Source organism: Falco peregrinus, chromosome 1 (assembly GCF_023634155.1).
Source record: "Falco peregrinus isolate bFalPer1 chromosome 1, bFalPer1.pri, whole genome shotgun sequence".
NCBI lineage: Eukaryota > Metazoa > Chordata > Aves > Falconiformes > Falconidae > Falco > Falco peregrinus.
Genome location: NC_073721.1, coordinates 122,620,063 through 122,638,209, shown reverse-complemented (window position 1 = coordinate 122,638,209; position 18,147 = coordinate 122,620,063).

Here is an 18,147-nt window from a genome sequence, read left to right as displayed (position 1 = left end):
AAAAGGTAGCTTCTAGTCAGTGATATTCAGCATAGCACAGGATCCTTTCTGGCAACCCAAAAAATAAAAGATTTAGGGAAGCAAACCCAGGGTACTTGGTCTGTCACTGGAAAACTTCTGGCTTAAACCAGTCAGCCTTAGCTTGGAAAAGCAATGAGCTGAAGCTGATTACACTCAGGCAGGAGTCTGAACAAGGGCTGGGAATGACTCCCTATGTACCAATATTTTACCAGACATTTGGGCATGTTGACAGTAAACCTCTTCTCATGGTATTTCCACCATCTGGAATTTCCCCAAATAGGTCTACATAAGAGTCTGGGTATGACCAAGCTATACATGAAAACACCCCCCTCCTTAAATATGAATTGTAAACAAAAATATCAGTTGGAGGAGTCTGACCTCTACTCCTTGCTAACATTCCAATGTCTGGAGAAGGAATCATATTTTTGGTCCTACACATTTTCAAAACACTCAAGGCGGCCTGAGAGATCAACCAGGCTGCAGACCTGATCTGGAGGCCAGAGGCCCCCCCTACGGACTTTGTGGATTTGGATCAGGGCCACAGAGAAACAGCAATTTTTTCAGGTTGCATTAGAAGACAATTGCCATTTGTAGGCAACGTGTGAATATTCATGTGACTTTATTGCACTGAATCCAGTAAAGTTTTACTCTGTATTAAGTTATTGCAATGTTTGAAACCAAGCTACAAAATTTTAATTAAAAAAAAAAAATCAGTAAAATCCATATGGCTCCCAGGTGTTCTTCAACCTGGTCCCCAGCTTCCTCTTTCCCCCCACAAGAAAAAGAAAAAAAAAAAATCTGGATTTACACATAGAGATACCCTTCACTCTGCCACCATCCTGATATTATTGTCTACATTGTTGCAAAGGTTTGAGCTTCCTGCACAGTATGGGCCCAAGTCTGCTTTCCCATTATACAGCATTTACAGATGTTTTCAGGAAATTTGCTCCAGGCAGGTGAAAAGGAGTAAACTTCTTGGTTTTACTATATATTAATATTTCCTCCCTTGTCCCAGCATCCATGTGTAATTCATTCTCCGTTCAACCCTGAGATGTCCACATTCCTGAACAGGCATAAAGTCAGTCAGGATTTTATATTAGACCTTGTCAGGTTATTTTAAAAGCATGTTTACTGATTTTTTTGGTTTTGGGGTTTTTGGGTTTTTTTTCATTCAGATAACCTATCCACACAATGTGTTCAAGCAGAGCAAAAACTTAGAAGTACTATCTTAGAATTCACTTCCAATATTTTCCTTTTATTTATAATGTTGGAAAATGTAGTACAGGAACAATCTTAGTACCTTTCTGCATAGAATATCTTAAGTTAATTTACTCATTTATCTTGACAGAAGGAAAACACAGCAAGCTTTAAATTGATTAGAGATATTTTCCAGGTACAAACCAGAATGGATTGTGTCCTATAACACCACAGAAAAAAACCTCTGCACTCAGTTTTCTTCCCAATTTATTAAACTTAAACTTTAAAAATGCAGCTCTCGAGAGTTTTACTTGAAAGTCTGCTGGCATTTTCATTGCTATAGGTAAAACTGTTTTAAGCACATTAAACAAAAAGAATCACTTCAAACCATGGAAAAGATTACCTAATCCTACCTGTGATTTCAAGATAAGGTAAATCTACTCCACATAAAGATTACAGTTGTGAGACCTGTCAGTTCTTAAGCCTAACAGTTTTCCAGGCACTCAGACATTGCATGAAAAGTCAAGGACAAAAAAAAAAAAAAAAAAAAAAGAAAAAACCTCATGTGTCAATGAAAAGAAAACACATTTGCCTACTAAAAACTATTTTGGGACAAAGGAGAAGGACTAGCATAACAAACTGTACAAGACTCAATTTTCTGGAATATATTTATTGATCTTTAGCTGGCAAAGCAGTACATTGCTCTGCCCTGGACATCTTGCCACTTATGCCCAACAGTTATTAAGCCCTGTTTAGACTTCTAGTCATCCACTGTTCTCTTCCTCCCTCCGTGTTCTCTGGGTTTTACTGCATTTTCGTGATTTGCACTCTTAAATTACCATTCAATACAGTGCCCATTCAGCCATTGAAACTTTTAAAATACATATATGTAGGTGACAGTTATCTAGGGAGAAGTCCATTTCCTTATTCTGGTCCTTTATGCTAGATCTGATGCCACCCAATTCCCTAAATATGGGTATTTGCCATGGCAACAACTGCAGCACAGTTTTGCAGAACTCACCCCTTAAGTGGCTTAATAGATATGGTATTTATTCCCTTTCTGAAGATTTAGCTTCAGTGACACATTAATACAAACATAAATGGAGCAAATATTTGTGTGCTTCTTGGGAATAACAAAGGCACGTTTATCTGATACACACAGAAAAGACATTTTTGAACCTCATTAATACATGAGTAGAAGTCAATGGAGGAAAATGGATCTTGTTAACTGGCTTCTTGGATACCAATAAGCATCTCATTTGCCTTAAACATATCAACCTAGCAACACTATTTATTCAATATAGAATAATCAGTGACATTAGAGAGCACAGGCATTGCACACAGAGGAATGATTAATCTATTATTCATTCCACAATAAAGACTCTAAGGGATTTACCATATGAAAAGTGATATTCACAAAAGGTGGCGTGTTTTTTTTTCTCCTGACCTGTATGGGAATTCCTGTCCTGTGGGATGAATTCCATTGAATAACATTGAGAGTTTTGGTTGTGTGTAGTTGTGTGGGTTTTTTTGAAGTACCCTTCCTTCCTGCAAGGCAAGAGATATTTCAGAGGACTAAGGCACCGAGTACGTGGCATGAAGACACATGCACATACATCTCTACAGACGGTAGCACTTCTATGTCTTCTGAAGAGTGATGGAATAGTGTTGATGTGAGAATCAGAAGCACCTTCTTGCTAGCTGGTGCCTATCTTGCCAAGAGGATTAGTGTTGACATAAGGATATATGCACATACAGACACATATATAGGAACACTTGAGAAAAGCAACTGGAAACCTCACAAGAAAGACGTCTCCATCACCGTCAGAGGCCTGTTCCCCTTATCCAGAGGATAACGGCGATTCTTGTATTGTGCCCCAGAACCAAAAACCTCTGAGAATGTTTTCCCTGCACACTTCAGCATAAGCTAACATCAGTCCAATAGCTTTTGAACCAGAGCACAGGCAGCTACCTCCAAGAAGGCCAGTAAACAACTAGACAGTGCACCTGCTTGCGATAGTTTAGATGCAGCCATTATTTTTTTTCATCAACTGTTTAATAATTATTAAGAATCATTCTGCTTACTCTGCAGTAACAGCAATGGCCTGAGTTACAACCCATAAATAGTCTAGCCCTATAAGCCCTATAGTTAAACAGATGCACAGCTGTGTGTTTAATTGGTGTCAAGATGGCACCTGAAAAGCAGTTATTTCAATATAGATTTAAATAACAGGACAGGTGACTTGCAAGAACTCGTGTACATTTGCGTGGACAGCTTGGTACTCTGCGATTTCAAAGACAAATCTAATTTCTTTCTTTCATCAAGTTTCTTCGAGAAGCTGAGGGGCCATTACAATCAAGGAGAACTTTTGTCTAAGTAAGCACTAAGTAAAAATTATAGAAGTGGGATTTAGATTATGAAACTTTCTAAAAGGCAAGTTGTTATTTGATTTTGAAATGTAATTGAAAATAAGAATAATGAAGATAACTCCAATTACTTTGGAATGGCCTTCTGCTCCTTGCAGGGTATGCGGTGATTAACTAGCCTTTTATAACACTTCATTTTTTCTTTCCCCCCAGTGATGGAAAATTTACCCAGGAATCCTTGGGCAAGAATAATTTGTTTTGGCAAAGATATTTGTAATAGAGTAAAGGGAGGGTGCTAACCTCTCCCTCAGTTAACCCACCCACTCAGCTGATCAGCTTTTCTGTGGGCTGCAAGGAGAGGCCAAGAGAGAAACTTGTGGAGGAGGATTCTCCATGCCAGTCTCGAACAGGTTAGCACAGCAGACAATGCAGAGGGCTGTTCTGCAACTTTTACCATTTTGGCTAGCATGAATTAACCTTAGGGCCTACATCACAAGTATACTAGTCTCAGCACACCTGTAAACACCACTGAACTGAGTGTTTATGAAAAGCAAGCTGCACTTCTATGAACCTCTGGTGAATACTCCCACTTTGTTGGACTCTGAATAGGCAGACCTTGTTGGTACATTTATTCTCCTTTCACTATTAATTTTGGAGAATAATACAGTCCTACTGAGATCCACGAGTTACCTGTTGCCTTCAAATTTACTAGCAATATACTAGATTAAAAGCAATGGTAGTTTCTCTCATCAGGAGCTCTATAGCATCTCACCACTTATCACCCATGTGCATCCTGATTGAACTCCAGAGACCTTTGAGAAAACACTTACTTTTTGATGACTGAAATAAGGGTGCTGTTTTATGCCACAGTTTAGTTTAAATTATGCAAAACTCTGAGATATGCAAGGCATAAAGAAAGGAAGAACAAGGCTTTTAATTGAATTCACGATCCATTTCAATTGAATTGCTAAAACCCTAAAACAGAAGGGCAGTTTTGCATTCTGCTAACATAATCCACCTCCATCCACGTTACTCTCCATGAGTCACACATACCCTTAGTGCATGAGATGCAAGAAAACAACACATAGCAAGTAGCTGAATTAGCCTCTCCTTTTAGGCCTTATATTTGACCATGAAAACAGTGAATATCCAGATAGGATTATTCCAGTTATTATCTACAATTCCTTGTTAATTATCCAAAAGAAAATGTCTTCATTTGGAAATTCCAGGTTTTGTGCCAACTAGCTGCATTTGTTCCTCTCCTGCTGTCAATAACTGCATTTACTTTAGACCTTTCTAGCACGGCATTTCAGAAGCTGTTTGCTGCTTCTCAGCCCACAGCAGAGTAATTCAATCTGTTAGGCTATTGTTCCTATAGGAGACAGCATTTTTGTGTTACTGTCCTCTGAATTAGCTTGTAACAGAGTAAATAAAATGACAGGGGCAATTAAGAGGCAGAAGCACGTACCCTATGATCAGAAATTCAGGTTCTCAAAGCTTTAAGCTACAGACCCTACAGAACAAGGCAGAGAGCCAGTGCTGGAGCCAGTCCCCACACAGGAGCGTTTCCCTGATGAATGGTTGATGGCAACAGCCCTTCAGCACTGAGACGTGCCCTCCCCTGTCTGAGCTCTCACAGTCTCCAGTAGGACAGCCCACCAGCAGCCTTCACCCTGCCACCCAGGTCTGACCCTATTCCCCTGCATGCAAACATCGCTCCTCTCCCTTACCACGGTTTCTTCCCATCCTACCTGCTTGGTCCTCTATTCCTCTGCTCCCCAGGGCCTTGTGGCTTCCAGCCCACCTCCCTCCCTGCAGTGACTGTATCCCTGGATGTTCTACACACACCTGCAGTCATAGCTGAGACACATGGCACGGTGAATGCCTTTCCTTTGCTGGAGTCAACCACCATGGCTCAAAATGGCGCCTGCAGCCTCCAGAAGGGGGCTGAGTGCAGCAGGGCGGGAAATAGACCCTTGCACTGGTCATGGGGTGGCAACGGAGCCCTCTGATTGGCTGAGCCCTCAGGGCCAGCAGCTGCCGGCCATGCCCCGCCCGCCATGGTGGTGTTACCTCAGGGTGTGGAGGGCAGGAGAGGCAAACACCTTGAATCACACAGAGCTGTGGAAACGAGCGTTTGAAATGTTCACCTGGCTGCTGCACAAGCAGCAAATTTTCTATGCAGCCCTACAAACCTGGCGGGCTCTCCCGTATACTACGTCAGTAGCCAAGGGTGGCGGGATGGAAGTTCCTCAGAGAAGCTGGTGCTGCTGTGGCAGCCACTGGTGGCAATAGGGAGAGCCTGGAAGTCATGGGGGGGTCTCCGTGAGTGAGATGGGGCCTATATCTCATTGTTCCCACACAGTAACAATCAATAGAGATGTAATTACTACTGTTGCTATTTGGCATAGCTAAAAAGGGTAGTGCAGCTTTGTGCCGGTTCTTCCATTGAGGATGCAGCTCTGCAAAACTACTCCTTTTATCTTTCTTTACATATTTATTACAACTCTTTAGCCTGATCCATGCAAACTAAATGAAAGCAACCAATAGAAAGAGGCCGGCTTGTGCCAGCAATCCCCAGACTGTCAAGCGATCACTGAAGATTGGACAGGTCCTGATGAAATAAATGTTGGCTGCTGACTCTTCCAATTTTGCAACACTCCTCTGTGTCACTGGAGCAGCCTTGTCCAAGATTGAGATATTTGCAAACTGTCATCTTTCATAAATATCTGCCTTGAGTGACACTTTGCCCCCCTCCATTTCCCTTTGAAATGTACCTAGCTGGCATGGAGCCTGCGGGATTTCATTGCCTGTGATAGGTGATTAGCAAAGAGATGATTTCCTCCTCCCTCCCCCTCCTCCCCTCTGCCAAAGGGCTGAGTGACAGGTCCAAAAGGCGAAAGGCAGACTGGGGAAGCAAATCTGCCAGAGGCAGAAGTGATGACACTCCGAAAACACTTCATTCATCTTGCCAAATTACAGGCTGGGCTGGGGACTGATGGGGACTGGAGGAGGGGGGATAATCTTTTGCATTTGCCTTGCATGTTCTCTGCTCAAAAACGTTGCAAAGCAGCTCCTGAAGCTTGAAAGATGCACCCCAAACCCCTTCAATTTCTGCTCTGTAATGCTAACAGGCGAGCTGCTACCTGGCTCATGTTAGTAGCTTTCTGACGAAGCGTATTAACTGTCTTAGTCACGGATGTCAGATCCCTTAAGCTCTCACAGGCTTCCTGCCTAGACGTCAATAATTTGGGCTGAAAGGGAATTTCAAAAAAACAAAATGAAGTACTAAGTGTCTAGCCCTCCCAGACAGTGGAGCTGGTGTGAACTGTACAGTGTGTCTTCCCCTAATTTATTTGGTAGGGCACCGTTCAGAGGGCGAACCAGGTATTTGTGGTTGAGAAGTTACATGTGTCTGTTTTGGGAAGGCTCCAGCCCTTGGGAAACTAATTTAGGAATTAACACAGGTGCGAGCCAGTGATTATGCTGGTTTTCCATGAGCTGTGATGTCTTCTGAACAGCAGCAAAAATTAATTGTGTGCTTGGACAAAGTTCTGCAGAAAACTTTTTTTTTCAGGAAGAATACTGATCTGGCAATGCAAAATCCATTGGACTATTTCTTTCTTTCCTGCCCCTCCCCTCTCCCCCAAACACTATCTAGAGAATGGCATGGTTGGAGGTTTTTAATTTAAGGATTTTTTTTTTTCAGTTTCTTGGTTTGAAATGGATGCCTGTCTTAAATGTAATTACATTTTTTAAATTTATGTTTAACAGTTTAACACTGAAATGCTTCAGACTTGCCAATTAACTACTTCAACCCAAAGTATTTTGCCTGAATTGTCAACATGCCCCAAGTCTACTCTACTTACATTTTTAGACTTGATAATGCTTTTTAATAGTGAGATTACCAACAAAGGAAATTATCTGTTTTCCTCCTACCTTTGCCCACGGCCAATGTAAGCATTGATACATCATTGAATCTTAAATTCACTCTTACAAGTGAAGAGCAAGTCAGTTATTTCAGCTGGTGCAACTGAAAGTCTCTCTTTTCTGTCATTTTGAAGTACTTCAAGAGACGTAGAAGCCACTCCTAAAGAATGAGAGAAAATGATTTTATTTTTAATAATGCATGGGGTTTTAGTTTCATTTCAAAGGGAGCAGACCAGATCCTGGTCTCTCCTATCCTAGTCTAAAGTCCAATGTGCACCCAAATACAAGAATACAGGCTTAATGCTAATGTAAAAACCTATTTCAGTTTTGTTATATCAGGACCTAAATCTGAAATAAATGCTGATGTCACTTTTCATTTTTACTTGCGTAAATGAAGTCTTGGTTAGCCTTCTGTAGCATCATCCCCTGACAGTATCTCTCACATATATTGAAAATGGAGACTAGGGCACAATAAAGTGAATTCCTAACAACAAAAATAGACTCCTTGTACAGTACAGAGTCAAATCTCTACTGTAGGCATGAGAAGTATAATCTAAAATGACCTTAGTTAGTTATCACAGAATCAGAAAAGTCAGACATGGAAAAGATGCATGCACTCTCCATCCTGGAACTGTTTGATACAAGCATGTTTATCAGGTGTTAATTTGCTAACGTGGTATTTTGTAGCCATGCAGATTTTAAACAATATTTCTACTCTGCTAAGTTCTATTTAGAAGTAGTAATTTTGAAGAACTTGAATTCAAACATAATATGGTTCCTTTTCCCTTGAACACTAAAGATGTGCAAAATTTGGATTCAAAATCTACATGTTCCCAAATGCTGGGTGCCCTATATCCAAATCAACAAGTACCTGATATTGTCATCTGGAAAAGAAATTTCAAGAAAACAAAATTATTAGATTTTTCCATTATTATATGAGCTTTTGCTTCTAAATTGAAAGTGCTGGAAAATGACCATCATTTGGTGTTGGAACCAGGGAGAACCATCAAACATGAAAATAAAACACAGGACGGATCAAAGTCAGGCAAACCTTTCTGGCAGATTTCAGTACTAAAAACTGTGCAAAAAAAAATATCTGATGCCATTTATTTTGAAAAGTTATGTTCTATCATCACTCAGCAATTTACAACTTCAAACAGCTAATTGAATATCACATACAGTGTGAGGTAGGCTAGTATAACAACATATTATCCCTCCCCCCGACTTCAGACTGAGAAGTGTGGTAAGAGAAATTAAAATGAGCTTCTCAAGGACAAACACTGAATTTGTGATAGAACAGAGATTAAAACTTGCACGTTCTTTGTTTCCCTTCAACAGTGTTAACTACCTTGCTATTTTATATGTGTTTGCATACATCCAGATGTGTAGTCACACACACACTCAAGAGAAAAAAAACAGAGGGAGGGAGCATATGGATAGGCAAGCCTGAATGTCAGCACATGGACAAATAACACAGTTCAGCATCTAAGAAGGAGTTCATGCGAAGCTGAGGCATCTCCCTCCGTAATCGCAATTAAAAGTAAAAATCCTTCTCAGCTGTCCTTGTAGCTTAATCATTTCCCCCTGAAAAATCAGAATTAAAAAAAGAGCAAAAGCATTCCTCATCCACAGTCATTTAGTGTGCTGGGGGCTTTCTCTTGGGGGTAGCAGCTGTGATATACAACTCTGAAAACAGATCAGGTGGCTGGTGCCTGCCAGCAGAAGAGCAGTTAAGGCTGTTGCTCTCACCTTGGAGATGTCTCCCTGGAGCCACGGATGAGGCTCCCAGTCTGTAGAGAGGAACAGGACTTGTGCATGTGTTCAAGATTTCCCAGTGGTCATCTCCAAGGGTCTCTTAGTCATATATCAACTCTAGGTGGCTCTGCATTAAACTGGCAGGGTATCTAAGCATTTTAGTGGATGTAGCTATCTAATTTCTGGAGATACAGGAGAAAGTTGGGAGAAAGTGATAAATGCTACATATGTGAGCATGAGACATAGTGTAACCCATCTGTCCACCTACAAACACATGCGCTGTACACATGACAAGTTAATTGTGCATTAATCAGGATATAATCTCATACTGCTAATGCAAGTCATGATGTAATTTTACCTTCACTACTTATACAACTATGGCCATTATTATCATGCAATAAATTGTATCACTTCAGACTGATGAATGTTACTAGTTAATGTATCTCCACCTAATTTGTGTATTTCACATGGTGATGTAGCGTTACTCTGATTTTTATTTATTTATTTATTTTACCTGGACAAATGGCCATGTAGTTGTCTTTATGTCCTCATTGGACTTTTTCAGAACACTTGCAACAGAAGAACAAAAAGTTTCGGTGTTTGCTTTTATTAAAAAATAAAAAGGGGAAGATTTTACCAGAGACAGGGTTTTGCTTTTGTTAAGATATTAATTCCTTTCCAGTGAGCCCAGCTCTGAGCAGAAAAGGATCTACTTCAAGCAACAATAACCGAAAATGCTGACTTGGAATTTAACACACATTTGACCTTCCCTCATGTTTGATGCAAGAATAAAAAATTGTACATCCACACCACTCCCACAACAAGTACACAGGCCCACTTGTTAAGTCGCAAACAATATAGCTGCGGCTAAAAATGAAAATTTGTGTGTCAGAATTACATGGTCACATTTTTCCTAGCTTTTGAGGCTCCCCTATTTACATGTACAGCTTTGTGTTTGACCCTCATAAAGTTCTGGATGGTGTGTTTTTTTCTTTTTTCTTAGAACACTTTTTTTGTGATAAATATGAAAATGCAAAGAGGGAACATAGATCTAGAATTAATTATTTTTCTGATGTTTTCCATTAAGCAGCAGCTACCGTTACCAAGCTGTCATCTTTGTTGCTAGGGAGATTTTGTGCGCATGCCAGAACGGGACTGGTTGGTTCAGTGATCCACCTTACAGCCTGGGAATGCCATCGCATTGGTGAACTCCTAGATGTTGGGCTGAACAAACTCCTTCCTCCAGCCTCAGTGGGAAACAGGTTGCAGGAGTGGCACTCCTTGCTAAGCACTGCTTTTCCACACCAGCATAGCCTTGTCATCTTCTTCCTCCTGAAGTAAAAAAATTCAAATGTTTCATTTAGACATTTTCGAACCTTAAAGCATCCTGATTTTTCATTTCCAAAAGACGCTTTAAATTTCACATACAGTTTTTCACTTTCTCTTCAATGGAAACAACAGATAACCAAAGCAAGATATGAAATAATGATGGCAGTGCCAAGCAATGTATTCTTATTTTGACTTAGCAAACCAAAACCAATAATCAACTTTCTGCACAATGCTAATCAGTGACTTTAGTGAAACTTCTGCCTCTAAACATTGCACAAGTGTTAAAAGACCTTTGCTGGCCTATACAGAAGACAACACAGTCATTTTGCACAAAAAAAATATTGTTTACACTCCAAACACAGAAACAAGAGCCTAATTTTTTTCTAATATTAAAGTCAGCGGAGCACATATCACCTTTCAGTGTGCAACATTTTTCCAGTCTACAGGGTAAGACTCCAAGACAGGGAGAGATACCTTAGCACACTGTGATCAATGTACGGTTTCTGAGTGCATAATGAATGCAGTAAGAAAGGTAAAATGTTCACAATTCTTTAATATACTGGTAAGAAAACCTTGTCAGTTTACTAGTGAATGACAAATGGCAACAGGTCATATCAAGTTTCTCATGTGGCATAAAGATCATAAATGCAGTTCCCAGGGCAACCTCAGCTTTAATAAAATGAAGTCATCCGTGTGTTGCTTTGTATTAATATAGCAACAAGGTTTAAGCATATATAAGCCATGATTTTTCCTCAAGTGTTAAATCAAATTGAATCACAGGTTTTTATGAGTGATAAAATGATAATAGACCAGATCTGGTCAGCTAGGATAATAACTTGATTCAGTACTTTGGATGTAAGTGTTTAAGGTTTCCACAATAAAACTGTAATGTTATACCCTAAAGTGTGTTAATAGCATTAAGTGATGTAACAGCGAAAGCGAACTGACAGAATGGAATACCCATAGGGCCATCATAATAGAAATAATTTATAATGTAACAGCAATAAAATCTTTAATGTTATCTCAATCCAGTCCTGTCCCCATGTCCGGGGTTTCAGATTACACATTATTTTTTCTATGCATTTAAGTGTTAACTTAAAATAATTAAGAAAATGGTTTTCAAAGTGGAAGAGCCTCTCAAAGTTGCTGACCTGGTAACGATATTATTAACTCTTTCTTTCCTACCAAATTCCCATGTGGCCGATAGCTGATATACAAGGAGGTAAATGTTTTCTGCTTCCAATAAGAGATCATTTTTTTCCCTTTAAAAGCAATTTACAGCATCAGGGAATATGTAGGACTACCATACTATATGAAAAAAATATCTCATTCTCACCATTCTCACACCCAAACACAAACACAGACTATGTTGTAAAAGAGTTTGAACAAACACCCAGTAAATCTCATCTCACTATAAACACATAATGTTCATGCATGGGGCTATCTCCTAGGGGAAGGGGAAGACAATAGTGTGTCTTCCATCCTCATCATGGCAAATCAAAACAGAACATGGAGGGAAGACCCTGCTTAGTAGAAAAAGTCCTTACAGGCAAAGCGCTGGGATAAGTTCCCCAGAGGGCCCATGGGATCTTCTGTACTTGAGATCTTTAAAAACAAAAATGATCAAACATCTATAAGGTGTGTGAATGTAATGTATTTTACCTGACCCCTTCACAGAGGGGTAGATCAGAGAAACTCATATATATGACATAAAATTACTCCCTCCATATCTTACAGCATAAGTATCTTCCCTGGAATCTCAATATGGAGTGATCTTTAGTATCTCTTAAGACATCTGTCTTCAGGAGGTAAAGAAATTTTTTTGCTCTTTATTCTCTTCAAAATGTTTGAAAAGTACTAACTGGACAGATGTACACAGATATTGCAAAACGCATGCAGAAACATACCTTTCAGAAGTAAACTGAAAACATTACTTAAACCAGAGAGTATTTGATTCAAGATAAGGTATAGTTTTATTCCTTCTTCCTGGCCAAACTGACACCTAAGAATATTGACTGTTTTAGGCATACATGCTGAGGGCTTTCTATATTGTATGCCATGCCTCGGAGGAGCCAGAACAGAATAAATTCAGCATCTGAATTCTCTTGCAAAGCCATCCAACCCAGGACTAATAACCTGTTTCTTCAGAAAATACTCCAGCATCAGACATACAAGATAGTTATTGTGCAATTAAGAAAAATCCTCTGACTCTTAGGTTCTCTCTGGACCCACCAGGGAATGCAGGAAAAAATAACTGGAACTGAACAAAGCAGCAGCTTATCATCTTGAAATATGCCAGGTTAATCGTCCCTTTAAAAGCAAATGTATTAGGAAAACATTAGACCCTTAGCCCTCTGTGACATAATTACACAGGCTTCTGATTAAACAGAGGCACTCATTAAGTAAAACATTTTATTTTAGTTTCTTGTTGGTTGCTGGTATTATTGGGCTTCCTGCCCAATTCCAGCCAGGCTACCATATGAACAGTGAAAAGAGCCAACATTGTTAATACAATAACAACGACGACACTTGGCACTTCCATCATTCCCTTGATCTCAACATCTTAAAGCAATTTACAGATATTACTTGGTTGCACCATGTGACAAAATTGTTGAGCAGGTAAGATTGATCACCCTTATTTTACGGATGGATAAAGCGGCAGAAAGGTATTCAGTTGGCTTTCCCTGGCTGCTAGAAAGTTAGCGGTCAGATCCAGAAGTCCTGAAGAGAAACCACTTGGAATTACTGTTTCAACAATGACTGGACTTTTTCCTCCCTCCTTAATTGCTGGTCTCCTTTATTGGTTCTCTGTAGCAGAAGAAAGCTTGTGCCATGAAAAATCAAGCAGGGATGCAAATCATACTGAAAAGGCAATTATTTGTAGTTTAAGAAAGGCCAGTTCAATTTCTCCTTATAGATTTGTGTTGTTTTATATAAAAGAGTAAGGACCAAATTTTGGCCAGCTAAGACTTAAAGTTTGCACTGGGGGATAAAGGTGTAAGTAGCAGAGGGGGAACGATGTTTTATTTCCTAGTTCACCAAGTCTGGTTGTTCAAACACACATAGAGAGGCTTCTTTGCAGAGCTTCCAGCAGTGGGAATGTAAGAACATTTTTACGTGGGGTCTAGGAATAAATTTATAAATTTGCAACCTGAGTTGCCAACAGCACTTGGTCTCAAAAGCCCTCCCACCCTCCTGATCCATCTTTGGAAAGATTTCTGTCAGCCAGTGTCTGTGAAGGGGCTTCTGGCAGACTAGAATCCATGTATGGAATTATGTATCCAAACTTACAAAATAAGGCTCCCAATCTACAGATGTATATACCTATCTTCAGCCTGAGGAAGAGTGAAACAGCTTTTGTCTTGCATCTAAAAACACCTCATATGTTGAAAGCTGAGCACAGCTCACATTTGCTGCTCTTGGTATTGCTTCAGGAGAAAAATTTTGCTGAATATAGAGTTTCACTTCACACAGAGAGGGTTTCCTCCCTAAGCTTGATAAATGTTCCTCAGTGGTGTGCTGGATAGTAAGGAGACTCACTGGTCATCTGCCAGATTTCTGCATTAGCAAAACAATTATTTTTGTCTTTAGCCTAAAAGAGAGAAGTTTGATATCTAAGAGCCTGAAGTGTTAAACTCATCTTAAGCACTCAGGTTTGGAAACAAAATCTCATGCAGTGCACATAAGTATCATCTGTATCCAGATTCCATCAATGTGGATTGTAATTGGCGCTGCTGTAAATTATCTGCTACTGATACACCAACACCCACTGATTTGTAAGCTCAAGTGCCCCTTCCTGGCTACAAAAATAAAAACATAACACCTACGTGTAAACCTAATGGAGTCAGTATTAGAACAAGCTTTTAGGTCTAGGTGCATGTATTACAAGAGCAAGAGAGGTGGAAACCTGCTTGTCACTTGTTCAGCTGGATATGAATGACTGGCTTCAAAAGAAACTCAGGAGTGAAAGATTAAAGGGAAGATGACCATGAACTCTCCTTTCCCAAAGGAAGTTCAAAGCTTCCTGATTTAGGTTCTTATCGCACTATAAAGAGAGGAGCAAGGAAGATAAAAATTTAAAAATAAATGATCTTTAAGAAATTATCCTCATCTGAGTGTCCTCCAATATGTCTGGTCCTCTAAGTGTTAAGTGAATTGTAACTAGATCCTAGGGAGACAGTTGCAACCTGGTTATCAGTGGCAGTAAATGGAAGATAATAGCCCCACTAGAGAGTTATGAAATGGCTTGTCTTTGAGCTGCCAAAGTGTTTAGGCTCTCTTTTATTATATTCACAGCAGTAATCCGATATGTCCTGACTTCTGTCATCTGTATGTAATGCTTATCAACTCTCTGCCAGTGATTCACCCCCTTGTCAGGGACAATTATTCCTCAAAGTGCTGAGGTTACGACTGAAGCAATATTATGACTGGAAAGAAAATATGAAAGGTGCAGCACATCACAGCAAGCAATCTTGAAGCTGACGTCAAAGTGAAGGAGAACATTGTTGATAAAAAAATAAGGCATAACGGGAGTGTTGCACTGTTGCTCCCATGGGCAATCCTGGGCATTGCTAAGGTCATACATACATATGACTATGGCAATGGAAGATTTTCCCATTATTTTATTGGAGCTGCATCGTCATACTTCCCTGGTTAGGTATCTGTCTGCATTTCTGTTGTAAGTCCCCATTTAAAACTATACAGGCAGAGTGTGTCCTGTCCCTCTAAATTTGCAGACAGGAGCTCAGTCTGGCAAATTAACTTTCCTCCAGAGGATCATGAAATGAAAAGCGTAATCCAAAGGACAGAGGGTCCAATTCGCAGTTGTCAAGTTGCCTGAAATTACAGTAACACCTGTGGTAAAGTTCTGATCCAAGCGTGTTCAGACCAACCTGTTTCATCACTCTTAGATGCCTCAGGCAAAACTGAAATAAGTTTTGTCACTCCTTATACTGCTTATGGATTCATTAATTTGTGGAAGTGGAATAGATAATCTTGGGTTTGTGGCTAGGGAGAGGAAGAAGTCACTGGGAAGCTAATGTTAGTGTCCTAGCTACCATGAGAACAGCACTGAAGAGCAGAAGGGAACCTGCAAACCAGGGCAGGGCCTCAGGGTACCAGAAGCTCAAGATCACTGGGAGAGCATGGAAGTCTGTAGTATTTCTTTGTCTCCTCTGGTAGCAAGAGGAAACGGTGGCTTGGGAAGCTTTGTCAATGGCAATGAGAAAAAGCAGCTGGTCAGTAAACATAATGGTGGAGACAGGGAGGTCGGAGAGGGGTGCCAGATGGTCCCAGGGCAGTCCAGCTGACCAACAGCAGCACCTATGCCCTGCTTGCATATGTGGCATCAATCCAGTATGGGTTGTTAGGTGTCGGTCAACACATAATTCACTCGACTAAAGGGTTCAGTCTGCAGAGTAGCAGAAGTGGAGGAAAATGCCTCTCTGCGGTATTTTTATAGTTCTTGGGCTCTAAAAGTGCAGACTCTGTACTTCATTTTGCGAACAAGTGGTTGAGCAATGTCATTTCCCAGCTTAGATGGCCACATGGGTCCAATTGCAAGTCCAGGGTGGGCCAAATGCAAAGGCAAAACAAGCGGGGTAGGGGTACAGAAGGAGGGAAAGGGCAGTCAGGGTTGAAAAAAAATGGGTTACGAATCAGCCAGCTAATCAGAAAGTAGAGTCACTTAAACGTATGCTTCTCTGGCTGCAGAGATGAATGCAAGCCACGTCTTTCTGTAATGTTTGGTGCCGCTATAGGGCTGGCTTTCCTGTCCATGGTGGACATGCACCAACAGGGACCCTACATGGGTCTCTAGGGTCATGAGCAGCAGGGTCAGCTGTGCTTCCATCAGGAGAGAAACAGAGCCTCCTAAAGCAATGAGGAGTGAGAATGAATCACTGCGCCTTGTCTAATATATTGCAGTAATGTAATATAACAGCAATAACCCCCAGAGTACCATCTGGTGAACTTGTGACTAAACACAGCTTGTTTTGCTCAAGGCACACAAGCAACGGACAGGGATATATTTTATTCCTTTGCTTCACCCTGCCCAAGCTCAAGTGGTAACAAAACTATTTCTGGGAACTTTAGACTGTCTACAAATCAGAGCTGCAAGCAGTTATTTCTCCCCTACGAAGCACATAGGTAACTTGCTCTGCAGGAGGGTGCTCGGCAGTGTAAACTCCTGAATCTCAGTTATGGCCACCAAAGTAGACAGAGATCTGATCTCAGCTATTCACCACACATTTCTGACACTGCAAAATTCCCTGTTAATCCTGTGCATAGGTGGATGTTTCAGGTGATTTTTCCCAGGGATGCAGGAGGCCTGACTCTCCCATGAAGAATATTGGTGACTGGTTGCTCTGACCTTGGTCAGAGTTAATCCTGCAGGAATGAAAATGTTCAGATTTCAGTATTCAGTGTAAGAAAAGAGAAAGGAGGCGGGGTAACCCCCTACTAACATAAAGACATGACCAGTGGCTCTGCCATCAGTTACAGTATTGCTTGCATTTGGCATTATATTATGAAAATATCTATTCAGAGTGGAAAATAAGATCAAAGACAATATTTCTGTGGTGATGACTTTAGCTCCACTTCACTCTGCTCCCTCTCCTCCTCCTGTCCTTCGTGTTTCAAGGCTCTTGCTCTATTCATCCATTCTATACCACCCCAGGTTTATAACATCACATCAGCAGCAGCACTAATAACCCGTGATTCTTTTCCCCTATTGTGTTTGTCAGAGTCAGTAATCTGGGCACTACAGTAGCGCAGCACTGAAAACCTACAGTGTGTTCCTATAGCAACCAACTAATCCGCAGGTGGAAGGTGATTGGGCACCTTTTGCACCGGAACAATAATTTGAAAGATCTTTTTCAGTGTGCTGTTCTGCGGCATGAGTTCATTGTATTGCAACCCACCACGAATCATTATAAGCTGTCATGAAAATGCAGCCACGGCTGCACAAATCATAGCAAAGAGAGACACATCTTCCAGCAACAAGCCCTTGAAATATTTCACGGCAGGTTAAGAGGCCAAATTGCGTATAGCGAGATGTATTGTATAGGATAAAACAAAGGGCTTGTATAATAAGCCAATGCTGACAGTCTCCGAGCTAGGGAATCCCAGTGAAGTGTAAGAGTGTGCATGAATATGAGTTTTCCTGAGCTGTGGAAGGAAAACAGGCATAATAAAAGAAAGTGCTGGGCAGAGCTCCCACATACAACTCTTCCAAAACCAATTACTCCCACCTGGCTATTCCCATTTCTCCTAAACCATCTCCTGTTACAGAAGGGAATTTAATATTCTGTAATCGAAAACTCTAATTTAAGGCATTTGCTTGCTATCCTCGAAGTCTGAAATCCTGGCCTGGACTTTCACAAGGTGATTAGAGATTGTAGAAGTCTCAAATTTCTAGATACTCAAATGAGGAAACCTTCAAGAAATACACAGCACCTTTCTTCTGAAAGTCAGACTTCTTTATCTTTCTAACAGTAACAAGTCTGAACTTGAGGTAGGAAGTGATCTTTCAAAGTGAACCAGCTTAAT